Source organism: Pristiophorus japonicus, chromosome 9 (genome assembly GCF_044704955.1).
Source record: "Pristiophorus japonicus isolate sPriJap1 chromosome 9, sPriJap1.hap1, whole genome shotgun sequence".
NCBI classification, from domain to species: Eukaryota; Metazoa; Chordata; class Chondrichthyes; family Pristiophoridae; genus Pristiophorus; species Pristiophorus japonicus.
In genome coordinates this window covers 19925659-19945983 of record NC_091985.1, presented here as the reverse complement: position 1 = coordinate 19945983, position 20325 = coordinate 19925659, and positions in this window count along the sequence as shown.

Genomic DNA, 20325 nt, shown 5'->3' with positions numbered 1-20325 from the left:
TTTGCCCTTTCGTTCAAGTCTCACCTATCAGTGGAAACATCCTCTCTGCATCCCACCTTGTCAAGCCCCCTCATAATCTTATATGTTTCGATAAGATCACCTCTCATTCTTCTGAATTCCAATGAGTAGAGGCCCAACCTACTCAACCTTTCCTCATAAGACAATCCCCTCATCTCCGGAATCAACCTAGTGAACCTTCTCTGAACTGCCTCCAAAGCAAATATATCCTTTCATAAATATGGAAACCAAAACTGCACACAGTACTCCAGGTGTGGCCTCACCAATACCCTGTACAACTGTAGCAAGATTTCCCTGCTTTTATACTCCATCCCCTTTGCGATAAAGGCCAAGATTCCATTGGCCTTCCTGATCACTTGCTGTACCTGCATACTAACCTTTTGTATTTCTTGCACAAGTACCCCCGGGTCCCGCTGTACTGCAGCACTTTGCAATCTCTCCATTTAAATAATAACCTGCTCTTCTGCCAAAGTGCATGACCTCACACGTTCCAACATTATACTCCATCTGCCAAATTTTTGCCCACTCACTTAGCCTGGCTATGTCCTTTTGCAGATTTTTGTATCCTCCTCACACATTGCTTTTCCTCCCATCTTTGTATTGTCAGCAAACTTGGCTACATTACACTCAGTCCCTTCTTCCAAGTTGATAATATAGATTGTAAATGGTTGGGGTCCCAGCCCTGATCCCTGTGGCACATCACTAGTTACTAATTGCCACCCGAGAATGAACCATTTATCTCGACTCTCTGTTTTCTGTTTGTTAGCCAATCCTCTATCCATGCTAATATATTACCCCCAATCCCGTGAACTTTTATCTTGTGCAGTAATCTTTTATGTGGCACCTTGTTAAATGCCTTCTGGAAGTCCAAATACACCACATCCACTGGTTCCCCTTTAACCACCCTCCTTAAGGAGCATTTTAAAGGAGGAAAGAGAGGAAGAGAGGAGAGAGGTTTAGGTTGGGAGTTCAAGACTTGGGGCCTAGGCAGCTAAAGGCACGGCCACCAATTGTTGAGCAGTTATAATCAGGGATGCTCAAGAAGACATAATTTGAAGAGCGCAGACATCTCGGGGGGGGGGGGGTTGTGAGGCTGGAGGAGATTACAGAGATAAGGAGGGGCGAGGCCATGGAGGGATTTGTAAACAAGATGATAACTTTGAAATTGAGGCGTTGCTTAACCGGGAGCAGAGGGGTGATGAGTGATCGGGACTTGGTGCGCGTTAGGACACAGGCTGCCGAGTTTTGGATCACCTCAAGTTTACGTAGGGTAGAATATGGGAGGCCAGCCAGGAGTGCATTGGAGTAGTCAAGTCTAGAGGTAACAAAGGCATGGATGGGGGTTTCTGCAGCAGATGAGCTGAGGCAGGGACAGAGACGGGCAATGTTACGGAGGTGGAAATAGGCGGTTTTAGTTATGCAACAGATATGTGGCCAGAAGTTCATTTCAGGGTTAAATATGACACCGAGGTTACGAACAGTCCTCAGACAGATGGTAGGGCGAGGGGTGGAGTCAGTGGCTAGGGCATGTAGTTTATGGCGGGGACCAAAGACAAAGACTTCGTCTTCCCAATATTTAATTGGAGAAAATTTCTGCTCATCCAGTACTGAATGTCTGACAAGCTGTCTGACAATTTAAAGACCATGGAGGGGTCGAGAGAAGTGGTGGTGAGGTAGAGCTGGATGTTGTCAGTACACATGTGGATACTGACGCCGTGTTTTCGGATGATGTCGCCAAGGGGCAACATGCAGATGAGAAATAGGAGAGGGCCAAGGATAGATCCTTGGGGGACACCAGAGGTAACGATGCAGGGGCGGGAGGAGAAAGCATTGCTGGAGATTTTCTGGATACAACTAGATAGATAAGAATGGAACCAGGCGAGTGCAATCCCACCCAGCTGGACGATGGTAGAGAGGCGTTGGAAGAGGATGGAGTGGTCAACTGTGTCAAAGGCTGCAGACAGGTCGAGAAGGACATCAAAACTGTGACTTTGATGAATACCATTTCGGTATTGTGGCAGGGGCAGAAACCAGATTGAAGAGATTCAAACATGGAGTTCCGGGAAAGGTGAGCACGGATTTGGGAGGCGACAATACGAACAAGGACTTTGGAAAGGAAAGAGAGATTGGAGATCGGGCGGTAGCTAGCAAGCATAGTGGGGTCAAGGGTTGTTTTTTTGAGGATAGGGGTGATGACGGCAGATTTGAGGGAGAGGGGGAACAGTACCTGAGGAGAGAGAACCGTTAACAATGTCGGCTAACATGGGAGCCAGAAAAGGAAGTTGGATGGTCAGCAGTTTAGTGGGAATAGGGTCAAGGGAGCAGCAAGTGGGTCTCAATGGGATAAGATGAGCATGGAGAGGTCAAGAGGGGAGATCAGAGAGAAACTGGAGAGAGATGTGAGTTCAGGGCTAGAGCAGGGGGGGAGCCTCAGAGAAAGTTTGGCCCGGTGGGCTAGGGGAAGGAAGGGAACTGGCAGAGGCAGCTGATCAGATGGTCTCAATCTTTGAGACAAAGAAGTCCATGAGCTCCTCACACTTATTGTTGGAGGTGAGTGTGTTGGAGACAGGGGAGAGGGGTTTAAGGAGACGGTTGGCAGTAGAGAATAGTAGCCGGGGTTATCTTTGCATTCCAGAATGATCCTGGAATAGTGAGCAGTTTCGGCAGACAGGAGTAGGACCCAATAATGCTTTATGTGGTCAGCCAGATCTGGCGGTGAGTGGAACATCCGTTCAAGTCTGCGCCCCTTGGACTTGAGGGAGTGAAGATGAGGGCTGTACCAGGGGGAACGGCCAGGTGAGAGAAAGTAATGGTTTTAATAGGGACTAGGGCATCAAAGATGGTGGTGAGGGTATGGTTGAGCATACCGGTGACTGCAGAAAGGAGGGCCAAAGGCTGGACGGTTTGGAGTTGATAAGTGCCGTTGTAAGAGAGTTTGGAGAGAGTTTTCTCCCGGTGTGGACACAAAAGGAAGTAGGGTTGGGTGGGGGAAGGGGGAGGTAGGTGGAGAACGCTACAAGGAAATGATCAGAGATGGCCTTATCTGCAATTGACACGGAAGGAATAGCGAGGCCACGAGAGATGGCAAGGTCAAGGAGGTGGCCACGAACATGGGTTGGGGAGTTTACATGGAGGGAGAGATTAAGGAAGGACAGGAGGGTAGTGAACTCAGTGGAGTGAGAGCATGATGAATTGAGATGGAGGTTGAAATCACCGAGGATGAGAAGTCGCTCGGTGCAGAGGCAGAGGGAGGAAAGCAGTGAAGATATATCCGTGATAACATTTTTATGGAACTTGGGTGGGAGGTGGAGAACAATCACTTTAAATGAGAGGTGAGAGGGGTGGAATAGGGCGAGATGCTCAAAGGAGGAGAAAGTGCTGGAGGAGTAGGGGGACAGAGTGAGATATGATTTGGTAGTGATAGCCACACCACCACCACACCGGTCTGGGCGGGGCAAGTGGTGGAAAGTATAGCCAGGTGGGGAGGCTTCGTTGAAAGGGAAGGTGTCATCATCTCTCAGCCAAGTTTCCGCTAGGGCCATTATCTCGATGCAATCATCCACGATAAGCTCATGGATGCCAAGGGCCTTGTTCGCAAGTGAACGGACGTTCTGGAGGGAGAAGTGGAGAGGATCGTGATGGCTGATCCACTGCCAACATACACAGGTTCAGCACTTGGAGGGATGAGTTGGACGGGGAGGAGATTGACGAGGTTAGTCCTCACTGGGCGCACTGGGCGGCAAGGTCGGTGAGAGAGTAGGATGGGACAGCTGGGATTGCTGCTCGTGAGAAGGCAGCGACGAGTGCCTTGATGGTCCATTCGGAGAATGCCAAGAAAGGCACAGAGGGAAGCTGCAGGCTTGTCTAAAAGGGAGTCGAGCCTGAGATGGCAGCAGGAGAGTAAAAAAGTCAAAGAGTAATGAAGGATTGGGGTCGGGATTTGGGAGGGCAGAGTATCCGAGAGAGGAGAGATGGAAGGCAGCATGATGACAGGAGAGACTGGTCAGGGAGGGGTAGAGAGAAAAGAAAAAGCAGGAGAAGGAAGTGGAAATAGAAGTGAATGGCTCAGGTCCAAGGTATTGTATCTGTAAGCACTCTAGTAATGACTCCATGAGGCGAGGTATTGTACTGGAACTGTGGTGACCTTAGTCCATTTATTGCAGCTCCTGAGTGAGGGTACAGTATGGTGAGTTCCCTTTTATACCGGGTTACCTGTCGTGTACAGGTGACCCCTAGGTCTCCACCAGTTGTACCCTCTGGTGGTACAGGCATAGTGTATACAGTGTGAAGGTACATTCAGTAGTCTTATGTAACTGTACATTGAGTGTACAGGGAGTATACTTATATTATACATACACAACACAAGGCGGCAGCCAAAATGCGCACGCAAATGGACACAAAGATAACTATTCATAGAATCATAGAAATTTATAGCACGGAAAGAGGCCATTTAGGCCCATTGTGTCTGCGCCGGCCGACCAAGAGCTATCCAGCCTAATCCCACTTTCCAGCTCTTGGTCTGTAGCCCTGTAGGTTACAGCACTTCAAGTGTACTTTTTAAATGTGATGAGGGTTTCTGCCTCTACCACCCTTTCAAGCAGTGAGTTCCAGACCCCCACCAAATTTCCCCTCAAATCCCCTCTAAAGCTCCTACAGGTTGAACCTCCCTTAACTGGAATTCCCTTATCCCGAACCACCCCTCATCCAGAATCATTTCCAGCCACCGGGTGGGCAGAAATCCAACATGAACAAATTGAAGTGATTCCTCGCTGCTGACTCCCGCAATCGCTGGCCTGACCTCGCGATCCACCCCCCCTCACCCCCATGATCTCTGCCGTATTCCCAGCTCCAAGCCAGGCAGCCCCGATCATCATCATCATAGGCAGTCCCTCTTAACATGAGTTCTTAGGTGGTTGAACAGTCCAATACGAGAATCACAGTCTCTGTCACAGATAGTCGTTGAGGGAAGAGTTGGGTGGGACTGGTTTGGCGCGTGTTCTTTCCGCTGCCTGCGCTTGATTTCTGCATGCTCTCGCTAACAAGACACAAGGTGCTCAGCGCTCTCCGGGATGCTCTTCCTCCACTTAGGGCGGTCTTTGGCCAGGGACTCCCAGGTGTCAGTGGGGATGTTGCACTTTATCAGGGAGGCTTTGAGGGTGTCCTTGTAACGTTTCCACTGCCCACCTTTGGCTCGTTTGTGGTGAAGGAGTTCCAAGTAGAGCGCTTGCTTTGGGAGTCTCGAGTCTGGCATGCGAACGATGTGGCCTGCCCAGCGGAGCTGATCAAGTGTGGTCAGTGCTTCAATGCTGGGGATGTTGGCCTGGTCAAGGACGCTAACGTTGGTGCGTCTGTCCTCCCAGGGGATTTGTAGGACCTTGCGGAGACATCATTGGTGGTGTTTCTCCAGTGACTTGAGGTGTCTACTGTACATGGTCCATGTTTCTGAGCCATACAGGACATGCAGGCCGTGATCCTTACCAATGGATTCATCACAGACCCAATCCACGTCTGGACCATGGTCAAGCAGGGCTGCGTTATTGCCCCAACCCTCTTCTCAATCTTCCTCGCTGCCATGCTCCACCTCACAGTCGACAAGCTCTCCGCTGGAGTGGAACTAAACTACAGAACCAGTGGGAACCTGTTCAACCTCCGCTGTCTCCAGGTCAGCCCTGATATCCCCTTGCTCAGTACCTGTACCATCCAATTTAACGTGACCACCCCTCGTCCAGAAAAATCCCTTATCTGGAACAGGCCAGGTCCCGCGGGTTCCGGATAAGGGAGATTCAACCTGTACCAATTACTGTAAATCTATGCCCCCTGGTTATTGACCCCTCTGCGAAGGGAAATAGGTACTTCCAATCCACTCTATCTAGGACCCTCATAATTTTACACACCTCAATAAGGTCTCACCTCAGCCTCCTCTGTTCCAAAGAAAACAAACCCAGCCGATCCAATCTTTCGTCATAGCTAAAATTCTTCAGTCTAGGCAACATCCTCGTAAATCTCCTATGTACCCTCTCTAAAAAAACCAAATCTTTCCTGTAATGTGTTAACCAGAACTGCGTGCAGTGCTCGAGCTGTGGCCTAACTAGTGTTGTATACAGTTCAAGCATAACCTCCCTGCTCTTGTATTCTATGCCTCGGCTAATAAAGGCAAGTATCCCGTATGCCTTCTTAACCACCTTATCCACCTGGCCTGCTACCTTCAGGGATCTGTGGACCTGCACTCCAAGGTCCCTTTGTTCCTCTGCACTTCTCAGTGTCCTCCAATTTAATGTGTATTCCCTTGCCTTGTTAGCCCTCCCCAAATGCATTACCTCACATTTCTCCGGATTGAATTCCATTTGCCACTGTTCTGCCTATCTGACCAGTTCATTGATATCTTCCTGCAGTCTACAGTTTTCTTCTTCATTATTAACCACACAGCCGATTTTAGTACAGGTACAGCGGCAAAAATCCGGAGTTCCGGAATCTATTGTTCTGGAATCCGGACACCAGGAAAATCCGAGGCGGGGTCGTCCAGTATCCGGAAAATGTTCCGGAATCCGGACCCACTTGCCGCTCCCCCCGCGCCCCCCCCCCCCCCCCCCCCACCCCACCACTTCGCCTAGAGCTGCTGCTGACCTCGTCCCCGCCGACCTCTCTCCCGCCTCAGGCCACCGTTCAGCTGCCCAACCCCCCCCTCCCCTCCCCTACCTACCTTGGCCCAAGCATTTCCGAACTCGGGACGTCAGAAAGACGTTCCGACGTCCAGAAATACACAGAATCCGGAGTGGCCTCGGTCCCGAGGCTTCCGGATTTTTGACGCTGTACCTGTACCATCTTCAAACTTCTTAATCATACCCCCGACATTCAAGTCTAAATCACTGATATATGCCCCAAAAGGCAAGGGACCCAGTACTGAGCCCTGCGGAACCCCACTGGAAACATCCTTCCAGTCACAAAAACACCCATCGACCATTACCCTTTGCTTCCTGCCTCTGAGCCAATTTTGGATCCAACTTGCCTCTTTGCCCTGGATCCCATGGGCTTTTACTTTTGTGACCAGTCTGCCACTTGGGACCTTATCAAAAGCCTTGCTAAAATCCATATAGACTACATCAAACGCACTACCTTCATCAACCCTCCTTGCTGCTGCCTCAGAAAATTCAATCAAGTTAGTCAGACACGACCTTCCCTTAATAAATCCGTGCTGAGATTGATTAATCCGTGTCTTTCTAAATGAAGCTTTATCCTATCCCTCAGAATTTTTTCCAATAATTTTCCCAGCACCGAGGTTAGGCTGACTGGCCTGTAATTACTCAGTCTATCCCTTTTTCCCTCTTTAAACAAAGGTACAACGTTATCAGTCCTCCAGTGGCAGAAGGTGTTCCACAAGGAGCAGTGCTGGGACCACTGCCGTTCACAATTTACATTAACAATTTCGACTTTGTAATCAGAAACACAATTGCGGATGATACCAAATAGTCAATACTGAGGAGGACTGCAACAAATTACAGGAGGACCTTAATAAACTGCAGAATGGGTATATAATTGGCAAATGAAGTTCAGCACGGTTAAATGTGAGGTATTACATTTTGGTAGGAAGAATAGGGTGGTCACTTGTAACTTGGAGGGTGCGAGTCTAGGTGGGGTAGAGGAACAAAGGGATCTCAGAGTGCAACTACACCTAAAGTTTTGCCACAGGCCATTAAAAAAAGCACTTTCCCCTCAGCTGTAAAGTGCTGTGGAACATCCTGAGGTCATGAAAGACGCTCTATATAAATGCAAATCTTTCTTTTCCATTATGGTACAACATACCAGAGACCATATGGGGTGCTCATTACATTCTTCTAGTCCAATAAAAGATAGTAAGGGGTGGTCGAATTGCGGTGTTTAAGATGATTAAAGGTGTTGATAGGGTAGAGAGATAGATACCATTTCCTCTGGTGGAGGGAGTGGCATAACCTTAAAATTGGAGCTATGCCGTTCAGGGGTGATGTCAGGAAGCACTTCTTCACACAAAGGGTAGTGGAAATCTGGAACTCTCTCCACAAAAAAGCTGTTGAGGCCAGAGGGTCAACTGAAAATTTCAAAATTGAGATTGATAAATTTTTGTTAGATAGGGTATTAAGGGTTATGGAACCAAGGTGGGTAAAATGGAGTTAAAACACAGACCAGCCATGATCTAATGAGCCCCTGCTCTTCTTTGCAAAGTTCTGTGGGTTCTTTTACGTCCACCTAACAAGGCAGACAGGGCCTCAGTTTAACGTCTCACCCAAAAGGCATCACCTCCAACCGTGCAGCACTCCCTCATTGGAGTGTCAAAGAAAGAAAGACTTGCATTTAAATAATGCCAGTCATGACCACCGGACATCCCAAAGCGCTTTACAGCCAATTAAATACTTTCTGATGTAATGTAGGAAACGCGGTAGCCAAATTGTACACAGCAAGCTCCCACAAACACAAATCTGATAATTCCCAGATCATCAGTGAGGTTATCCACTTTGGTGGTAAAAACAGAGAGACAGACTATTATCTGAATGGTGACAGATTAGGAAAAGGGAAGGTGCAACAAGACCTGGGTGTCATGGTACATCAGTCACTGAAGGTTGGCATGCAGGTACAGCAAGCAGTTAAGAAAGCAAATGGCATGTTGGCCTTCATAGCGAGGGGATTTGCGTACAGGGGCAGGGAGGTGTTACTACAGCAGTACAGGGCCTTGGTGAGGCCACACCTGGAGTATTGTGTACAGTTTTGGTCTCCTAACTTGAGGAAGGACATTCTTGCTATTGAGGGAGTGCAGCGAAGGTTCACCAGACTGATTCCGGGATGGCGGGACTGACATATCAAGAAAGACTGGATCAACTGGGCTTGTATTCACTGGAGTTTAGAAGAATGAGAGGGGATCTCATAGAAACGTTTAAAATTCTGATGGGTTTAGACAGGTTAGATGCAGGAAGAATGTTCCCAATGTTGGGGAAGTCCAGAACCAGGGGTCACAGTCTAAGGATAAGGGGTAAGCCATTTAGGACCGAGATGAGGAGAAACTTCTTCACCCAGAGAGTGGTGAACCTGTGGAATTCTCGACCACAGAAAGTTGTTGAGGCCAATTCACTAAATATATTCAAAAAGGAGTTAGATGTAGTCCTTACTACTAAGGGGATCAAGGGGTATGGTGAGAAAGCAGGAATGGGGTACTGAAGTTGCATGTTCAGCCATGAACTCATTGAATGGTGGTGCAGGCTCGAAGGGCCGAATGGCCTACTCCTGCACCTATTTTCTATGTTTCTATGTCGATGTTTCTATCAGTTTTAGTGATGTTGATTGAGGGATAAATATTGGCCAGGACACTGGGGATAACTCCCCTGCTCTTCTTTGAAATAGTGCCGTGGGATCTGTTACATCCGCCTGAGAGGACAGACGGGGTCTCGGTTTAACGTTTCATCTGAAAGAACATAAGAACATAAGAAATAGGAACAGGAGTAGGCCATTTGGCCCCTCGAGCCTGCTCTGCCATTCATTAAGATCATGGCTGATCTGATTATGGACTCAGCTCCACTTCCCTGCCAGCTCCCCATAACTTTTTATCCCGTTATCGGTCAAAAATCTGTCTATTTCCACCTTAAATAGATTCAATGACCCAGCCTCCACAGCTCTCTGGAGCAGAGAATTCCACAGATTTACAACCCTCTGAGAGAAGAAATTTCTCCTCATCTCAGTTTTAAATGGGTGGCCCCTTATTCTAAGACTATGTCCCCTAGCTTTAGTTTTCCCTATGAGTGGAAATATCTTGTCAAGCCCCCTCATTATCTTATAAGTTTCAATAAGATCACCTCTCATTCTTCTGAACTCCAATGAATATAGTCCCAACCTACTCAACCTATCCTCATAAGTCAACTCTCTCATCTCTGGAATCAACCTTGTTAAACTTCTCTGAACTGCCTCCAATGCAAGTATATCCTTCCTTAAATACGGAGACCAAAACTATACGCAGTACTCCAGGTGTGGCCTCACCAATACCCTGTACAGTTGTAGCAGGACTTCTCTGCTTTTATACTCTATCCCCCTTGCAATAAAGGCCAACATTCCATTTGCCTTCCTGATCACTTGCTGTATCTGCATACTCACTTTTTGTGTTTCATGCACAAGGACCCCCAGGTCCCTCTGTACTGCAGCACTTTGCAATTTTTCTCCATTTAAATTATAATTTGCTTTTCTATTATTTCTGTCAAAGTGGATAACCTCACATTTTCCCACATTATACTCCATCTGCCAATGTTTTGCCCACTCACTTAACCTGTCTATATCTCTTTGCAGATTTTTTGTGTCCTCCTACAATTTGCTTTCCCACCCATCTTTGTATCATCAGCAAATTTGGCTACATTACGCTCGGTCCCTTCATCCAAGTCATTAAAATAGATTGTAAATAGTTGAGGACCCAGCACCGATCCCTGCGGCTCCCCACTAGTCACTGTTTGCCAACCGGAAAATGACCCATTTATTCCGACTCTCTGTTTTCTATTAGTTAGTCAATCCTCTATCCATGCTAATATATTACCCACAACCCCGTAAGCCTTTACCTTGTGCAGTAACCTGTTATGTGGCACCTTATCGAATGCCTTCTGGAAATCCAAATACACCACATCCACTGGCTCCCCCTTAACCACTCTGCTTGTTTTTTCCTTAAAGAACTCCAGCAAATTTGTCAAACATGATTTCCATTTCATAAAACCATGCTGACTCTGCTTGATTAAATTATGCTTTTCCAAATGTCCTGCTACTGCTTCCTTAATAATAGACTCCAGCATTTTCCCAATGATAGATGTTAGGGTAACTGGTCTATAGTTTCCTGCTTTTTGTCTGACTCCTTTTTTAAACAGGGGCATTACATTTGCGATTTTCCAATCTGCTGGGACTGCCCCAGAATCCAGGGAATTTTGGTAGATTACAACCAATGCATCCACTCTCTCTGCAGCCACTTCTCTTAAGACCCTAGGATGTAGTGCATCAGGTCCAGGGGACTTGTCCGCCTTTAGTCCCATTATTTTACTGAGTACTACTTCATTAGTGATAGTGATTGTATTAAGTTCCTCCCTACCTATATCATCATCATCATAGGCAGTCCCTCGAAACGAGGATGACTTGCTTCCACGGCAAAAAGGGATGATTTCACAGGTGTTTCAATGAAGGACCTAATATTCCGGATCCTGAACTACATCTTGAAGGGTGGAAGATGCCTGTCCGTGGATTTTTTTAACATGTAGTGACCGTTGCACACCAGCCACCACATGGGCTTGACAGAGCTTGGTCTTAGTCCTGTGGCAAGGATTAACCAAGGTGACTGGAGACCAGCTCTGATGATCACAATGCTGCTGTGATTAAAGCATCAATCTCCAATTGCTCAGCAACAGCGTCCAGGGATCAGCGAGCCCTAAAAATCCTACAAATCCCCTGGAAAGATAGGCGCACCAACATCAGCGTCCTCATCTAGGCTAACATCCGTAGCACTAAAGCACTGACCATACTCGATCAGTTTCGCTGGGCAGGCCACATTGTTCGCATGCCAGACACGAGACTCCCAAAGCAAGTGCTCTACACGGAGCTCCTTCATGGCAAACGAGCCAAAGGTGGGCAGTGGAAACATTACAAGGACACCCTCAAAGCCTCCCTGATAAAGTGCAACATCCCTACTGACACCTGGGAGTCCCTGGCCAAAGACTGCCCTAAGTGGAGAAAGTGCACCCGGGAGGGCGCTGAGCACCTCGAGTCTCAACACCGAGAGCATGCAGAAATCAAGTGCAGGCAGTGGAAAGAGCGTGCGGCAAACCAGTCCCACCCACCCCTTTCCCTCAATGACTATCTGTCCTACCTGAGACAGAGTCTGTGGCTCTCGTATTGGACTGTTCAGCCACCATAGAAATCACTTCAGGAGTGGAAGCAAGTCTTCCTCGATTCCGTGGGACTGCCTCCTAGCTCCTAGCCCCTTGATTATCCACTATTGGGATGTTTTTAGTGTCTTCTACCGTGAAGACCGATAAAAAATATTTGTTCAACATCTCTGCCATTTCCTAGTTCTCCATTATTAATTCCCCAGTCTCAAGCTCCAGTGGACCAACATTTACTTTAGCCACTCTTTTCCTTTTTATGTACCTGTAGAAACACTTGATATCTGTTTTTATATTTCATGCTAGTTTACTTTCATAATCTATCTTCCATCTCATGATCATTTTTTTAGTCGTTCTCTGCTGGCTGTTAAAAATGTCCCAATCCTCTGGCCTCCCACTAGTCTTGGCCACATTGTATGCCTTTGTTTTCAATTTGATACCCTCACAGGCTAAGTGAGTGGGCAAAAATTTGGCAGATGGAGTATAATGTTGGAAAGTGTGAGGTCATGCTCTTTGGCAGAAAAAAAATCAAAGAGCAAGTTATTATTTAAATGGAGAAAGATTGTAAAGTGCCACAGTACAGCGGGACCTGGGGGTTCTTGTGCATGAAACACAAAAGGATAGTATGCAGGTACAGCAAGTGATCAAGAAGGCCAATGGAATCTTGGCCATTATTGCAAAGGGGATGGAGTATAAAAGTCTTGCTATAGCTATATAAGGTATTGGTGAGGCCACACCTAGAATACTCCATGCAGTTTTTGTTTCCATATTTACAAAGTAATATACTTGCTTTGGAGGCAGTTCAGAGAAGATTCACTAGGTTGATTCTGGGGATGAGAGGGTTGACTTATGAGGAAAGGTTGAGTAGGTTGGGCCTCTACTTATTGGAATTCAGAAGAATGAGAGGTGATCTTATTGAAATGTATAAGATTATGAGGAGGCTTGACAAGGTGAATGCAGAGGAGATGTTTCCACTGATAGGGGAGACTAGAACTAGAGGGCGTGATCTTAGAATAAGGGGCCGCCCATTTAAAACAGAGATGAGGAGAAATTTCTTCTCTCAGAGGGTTGTGGATCTGTGTAATTCGCTGCCTCAGAGAGCTGTGGAAGTTGGGACATTGAATAAATTTAAGACAGAAATAGACAGTTTCTGAAACGATAAGGGGATCATCATAGGCGGTCCCTCGAACGAGGATGACTTGCTTCCACGAGTTCACAGGTGTTTCGATGAAGGACCCGATGTTCCAGTCCTGAACTCCAATTGAGGGGGTGGAAGATGCCTGTGCGTGAATTTTTTTTTAACGTGTGGTGACCGTTGCACACCAGCCACCACACGGGCTTGACAGAGCTAGGTCTTGGTCCAGTGGCAAGGATTAACCAAGACGACTGGAGACCTGCTCACACACATATCGCAGTGTGGGCTGGCCCGTGCTGCCCCTGGGCCCTGGGCTCTTCAGGGCCCCGTACCTGCATCTGTCGCACCTCCGCCACGATCTCTCGCCGTTCCTCCGCCATAAACATTCACCACATCTCGCCAAAAACACTCTCCGCTCATCCGCCCCGACCTTCCCACTCCTCTGTACCTGGGCCCTGCCGATGTTCCTGGCCACCCTCCAAAAAGGCGACCAGGGTTTTGATGATGTCACCCAGTCGTCCATCTCAAAGTTGTCACACACTTGGAGCAGCTCGTACTGGAGGGTGGAGTGGTATGCCGCTCCAGCTCTTTTATAGCCCGACCTGCGGAGCTGTTCTCTCGCAGGTCGGGGTCGGGGATAAGGGGTTATGGGGAGCGGGCAGGGAAGTGAAGCTGAGTCCATGATCAGATCAGCCATGATCTTATTAAATGGTGGAGCAGGCTCGAGGGGTCGTATGGCCTACTCCTGCTCTTATTTCTTATGTTCTTATTTAGCCGCGGATGGTTATCCCTTCTCTTACAGTCTTTCCTTCTCATTGGGATATATTTTTGTTGCGAGTTATGAAATATCTCCTTAAATGTCTACCACTGCTCATCAACCGTCCCATTCTTGTCTATTTTCCCAGTCCACTTTAGCCAACTCTGCCCTCATACCTTTGTAGTCTCCTTTAAACATAGAAACATAGAAAATAGGTGCAGGAGTAGGCCATTCGGTCCTTCGAGCCTGCACCGCCATTCAATAAGATCATGGCTAATCATTCGTTCAGTACCCCTTTCCTGCTTTCTCTCCATACCCCTTGATCCCGTTAACCGTAAGGGCCATATCTAACTCCCTCTTGAATATATCCAATGAACTGGCATCAACAACTCTCTGCGGCAGGGAATTCCACAGGTTAACAACTCTCTGAGTGAAGATGTTTCTCCTCATCTCAGTCCTAAATGGCCTACCCCTTATCCTAAGACTATGTCCCCTGGTTCTGGACTTCCTCAACATCGGGAACATTCTTCCCGCATCTATCCTGTCCAGTCCCGTCAGAATCTTATATGTTTCTATGAGATCCCCTCTCATCCTTCTAAACTCCAGTAAATAAAGGCCCAGTTGATCCAGTCTCTCCTCATATGACAGCCCAGCCATCCCTGGAATCAGTCTAGTGAACCTTCGCTGCACTCTCTCAATAGCAAGAACGTCCTTCCTCAGATTAGGAGACCAAAACTGAACACAATATTCTAGGTGAGACCTTACCAAGGCCCTGTACAACTGCATTAAGATCTCCCTGCTCCTATATTCAAATCCCCTAGCTATGAAGGCCAACATACCATTTGCCTTCTTCACCGCCTGCTGTACCTGCATGCCCACTTTCAGTGACTGATGAACCATAACACCCAGATCTCGTTGCACCTCCCCTTTTCCTAATTTGCCGCCATTCAGATAATATTCTGCCTTCGTGTATTTGCCCCCAAAATGGATAACCTCACATTTACCCACATTATACTGCATCTGCCATGCATTTGCCCACTCACCTAACCTGTCCAAGTCACCCTGCAGCCTCTTAGCGTCCTCCTCACAGCTCACACCGCCACACAGTTTAGTGTCATCCGCAAACTTGGAGATATTACACTCTATTCCTTGATCTAAATCGTTAATGTATATTGTAAAGAGCTGGGGTCCGAGCACTGAGCCCTGCGGCACTCCACTAGTCACTGCCTGCCATTCTGAAAAGGACCCGTTTATCCCGACTCTCTGCTTCCTGTCTGCCAACCAGTTCTCTAACCACGCCAATACATTACCCCCAATACCATGCGCTTTGATTTTGCACACCAATCTCTTGTGTGGGACCTTGTCAAAAGCCTTTTGAAAGTCCAAATACACCACATCCACTGGTTCTCCCTTGTCCACTTTGCTAGTTACATCCTCAAAAAATTCCAGAAGATTCGTCAAGCATGATTTCCCTTTCATAAATCCATGCTGACTTGGACCGATCATGTTACTGCTTTCCAAATCCGCTGCTATTTCATCCTTAATGATTGATTCCAACATTTTTCCCACTACTGATGTCAGGCTAAATGGTCTATAATTACTTGTTTTCTCTCTCCCTCCTTTTTTTAAAAGTGGTGTTTCATTAGCTACCCTCCAGTCCATAGGAACTGATCTAGAATCAATAGACTGTTGGAAAATGATCACCAATGCATCCACTATATCTAGGGCCACTTCCTTAAATACTCTGGGATGCAGGCTATCAGGCCCCGGGGATTTATCGGCCTTCAATCCCAATAATTTCCCTAACACAATTTCCCGCCTAATAAGGATAACCTTCAGTTCCTCCTTCTCATTAGACCCACTGTCCCCTCGTACATTCGGAAGGTTATTTGTATCTTACTTCGTGAAGTCAGAACCGAAGTATTTGTGCAATTGGTCTGCCATTTCTTTGTTCCTCATTATAAATTCACCTGAATCCTACTGCAAGGGACCTACGTTTGTCTTTACTAATCTTTTTCTCTTCACATATTTATAAAAGATTTTGCAGTCAGTTTTTATGTTCCCTGCAAGCTTCCTCTCATACTCTATTTCCCCCCTCTTAGTTAAACCCTTAGTCCTACTCTGTTGAATTCTAAATTTCTCCCAGTCCTCAGGTTTGTTGATTTTTCTAGCCAATTTATATGCCTCTTCCTTGGCTTTAACACTATCCTTAATTTCCTTTGTTAGTCATGGTTGAGCCACCTTCCCAGTTTTATTTTTACTCCAGACAGGGATGTACAATTGCTGAAGTTCATCCATGTGATCTTTAAATGTTTGCCATTACCTATCCACCGTCAACCCTTTAAGTATCCTTTGCCAGTCTATTCTAGCCAATTCACACCTCAAACCGTCGAAGTTACCTTTCCTTAAGTTCAGGACTCTAGTTTCCGAATTAACTTTGTCACTCTCCATCTTAATAAAGAATTCTACCATATTCTGGTCACTTTTCCCCAAGGGGCCTCGCACAACAAGATTGCTAATTAGTCCCATCTCATTACACATCACCAGTCGAGGATGGCCAGCTCCCTGGTTGGTTCCTCGACATATTGGTCGAGAAAACCATCCCTAATACACTCCAGGAAATCCTCCTCCACCGCATTGCTACCAGTTAGGTTAGCCCAATCAATATGTGGATTAAAGTCACCCATGATTACTGCTGTACCTTTATTGTACACATCCCTTATTTCTTGTTTGATGCTGTCCCCAACCTCACTACTACTGTTTGGTGGTCTGTACACAACTCCCACTAACGTTTTCTGCCCTTTGGAATTCTGCAGCTCCACCCATACCGATTCCACATCATCCAGGCTAATGTCCCTCCTTACAATTGCATTGATTTCCTCTTTAACCAGCAATACCACCCCGCCTCCTTTTCCTTTCTGTCTATCCTTCCTAAATGCTAAATTATTTAAGATTAAGATCCTGTTTTGAGAACCAACTTTCTCACCCTCCAAATGAATTTGAAATCAACCATATAATGGTCACTCATTCCTAGAGGATCCTTTACTACAAGATCATTTATTAATCCTGTCTCATTACACAGCACCAGATCTAAGATAGCCTGCTCCCTGGTTGGTTCCGCAACATAATGTTCAAGGAAACTATCCCGGATATACTCTATGAACTCCTCCTCAAGGCTACACTGGCCAATTTGCTTTGTCCAATCAATATGAAGGTTAAAATCACCAATGATTATTGCCGTTCCTTTATTACAAGCCTCCATTATTTCTTGATTTTACTTCGTCCAACACTGTAGCTACTGTTAGGGGCCCTATAGACTATGCCCACCAGTGATCTTTTTCCCTTTATTATTCCTTATCTCCACCCAAACTGATTCAACATCTTGATCCTTTGAGCCAGTATCGTTTCTCATTAACACACTGATCCCCCCCTTTATTAACAGTACTACCCCACCTCCTTTTCCTTTCTGTCTGTCCTTCCGAATTGTCAAATACCCCATAATATTTCGTTCTCAGTCCTGGTCACCTTGCAACCACGTCTCTGTAATGGCTATCAGATCATACCCATTTGTATCTATTTGTGCCGTCAATTTATCTATTTTGTTCCAAATGCTACGTGCATTCAGATAAAGAGCTTTTAAAGCTCAGTACCTCCAACAGTGCAGCGCTCCCTCAGCCTAGAATTTTGTGCTCAAGTCTCTGGAGTGGGATTTGAACCCTCAACCTTCTAACTCAAAGGCAAGTGTGCTGCCCACTGAGCCACGGCTGACACTAATTGCCACATGTCTAAATCAATATGGAGTTATGGTTCAGAGAAAAATTAAACAAAATGGGGATAAGAAGCAAAGAAAAGGCAGAAAACAAACAGCAAAACAAACTGAGTACAAAGAGAGAATATGCAACAGGAAGTATAAAAAAGAAGAAAGACTTGCATTTATATAGTGCCTTTCACGACCACTGGATGTCCCAAAGTGCTTTACAGCCAATTAAATACTTTTTGAAGTGTAGTCACTGTTGTAATGTCGGGCTTGAAAGAGAAAAGCAAAGTGAGATAAAGTGTACATAATAAGGTGGGTGAAAACCTGCTGAATCCATACGAATGAAATGTCTGAAAAGTGTTTCATGTGTGTGCCTTTTCCTTCTGTTCACACTCGAGTTTATAAAAATACAGACTTAACCAGATTTGCATACAGCAGAAAGCAATGACACTAATTGGCATGAGTTATGAATAAAGCTGCGGTAACTAGTTAAACCTCACACCAGGCAGCTTACCGTGATCGTCAGACAATGTTTTCTGTCAACTAGATTTCGAAGTTTCCAGGCTATTGTGCAGTAACGTAGAGTGACAATGGAAATAATTTCACATTCAGGGAGAGGCCAGGGTGGAGTCGCTCCCCCAGTCATCTACTTTAATTCTCGCTGTCAGGGTTGTCATACCAGTCATTACATCATTCCCTAAACTCTTCCAATTTTTAAAAATGAATTTAAATGTAAACGTTTTTTAAAAATAACTTTGTTCCCACTGCGTATCATAAGGAGGTGGTCGGAATTGTACTTGCAGATTGTGTAACTGAACACGAGAGGGCACCACAGGCAACAAAGTATTCAACCTATGTAAGATTTCCTGAGCACAGACCTGCATCCACTGTCCTCCAGCTGGGTGGGACTGCACTCGCCTGGTTCCATTCTTCTCTATCTAATCTAATCACCTGCAACGGCTTCTCTTCCCGCCCCCGCATCGTTACCTCTGGTGTCCCCCAAGGATCTATCCTTGACCTCATATTCCTCATCTACATGTTGCCCCTTGACGACATCATCCAAAAACACAGTGTCAGTTTCCACATGAACGCTGATGACACCCAGCTCTACCTCACTACCACTTCTCTTGACCCTTCCACGGTCTTGAAATTGTCAGACTGCTTGTCCGATATCGCAGATTGGAGCGTGGGCAGGCACAGCAGGAGCGGCGAGGTCGGGGCCGCAGGAACGGTGCGTGATTGTGGAGCGATGTGATCGGGGCCCAGGAGAGGCGAGAGTCCAGGGGCAGCACGGGCCAGCCCACACTGCGATATGTGCGCACACTAGGTCCGTGTAGCAGAGCAGGTCTCCAGTCGTCTTGGTTAATCCTTGCCACTGGACCCAAGACCTAGCTCTGTCAAGCCCGTGTGGTGGCTGGTGTGCAACGGTCACCCCACGTTAAAAAAATCCACGCACAGGTACCTTCCACCCTTCAAGATGTAGTTCGGGCCCTGCAATATCAGGTCCTTCATTGAAACACCTGTGAAGTCATCCCTTTGTGGAAGCAAGTCATCCTCAACACGAGGGACTGCCTATGATGATGAGACCTGCATGAATCTCCTCTGTCACCTCGTGATAAACCAGCAGATGTAACAATAGGTAAAAAGAAAAAGACTTGCACTTATTTAGCACCTTACAGCACCTCAGGACATTCCAAAGCAATTTACAGCCAATGAAGTACTTTTTCAAGTGAAACGCAGCAGCCAATTTGCACAGCAAGCTCCCACAAACAGCAATGTGATAATGACCAGATCATCTGTTTTAGTGTTGTTGGTTGAGGGATAAATATTGACCCAGGACACCGGGGATAACTCCCCTGCTCTTCTTCAAAATAGTGCTGTGGGATCTTTTACACCCACCTGAGAGAGCAGACGGGACCTCGGTTTGACGTCTCTTCTGAAAGACAGCACCTCCAACAGTGCAGCACTCCCTCAGTACTGGAGTGTCAGCCGAGGTTTTTATACTCAAGTTCCTGGAGGGGGACTGGAACCCATAGCCTCAGGGGCGAGAGTGCTACCCACTGAGCCACAGCTGACAACCTCACCATCAGAACAAAATGGAATTACAGCTTAATTTGTGAAACAAGAAGGACAGGTTAAACATCTGCAGACTGCACAAGGGAAGGAGGGTCACCACGCAACATGACCAATGGCAACATCATCCCGTTGTATGGGAACAAAGCAGAGTGATTGCAACAATCACAGGCGATTTTCTCCCTTCAGTATTGCTGGCAAGGCAATTGCACGGGTTATCCTTAACAGATTGCAAGTATTTGCAGAACCGGTTTATCCAGAGATCAGTGTGGTTGATCAACAATCGACAAGGTCCCCGCACTAACTGCAAGTAAAGTCACTGTGATTATTACAAGAGAAGTGTCGGCAGCAGGGAAATCCTCTCCACATGTCCTTTACCTGACTTGCAGTCATTGAGTATATTCAAAACAGAGATTGACAGATTTTTGAACACTAAGGGAATCTACGGATCGTAGAATCATAGAAATTTATGGAAGGAGGCCATTTCGGCCCATCGTGTCTGCGCCGGCCAACAAAGAGCTATCCAGCCTCATCCCACTTTCCAGCTCTTGATCCGTAGCCCTGTAGATTACGGCACTTCAGGTGCATATCCAGGTACTTTTTAAATGTGGTGAGTGTTTCTGCCTCTACCACCCTTTCAGGCAGTGAGTTCCAGACCCCCACCACACTCTGGGTGAAGATATTTCCTCTCTAAACCTCCGACCAATTACTTTAAATC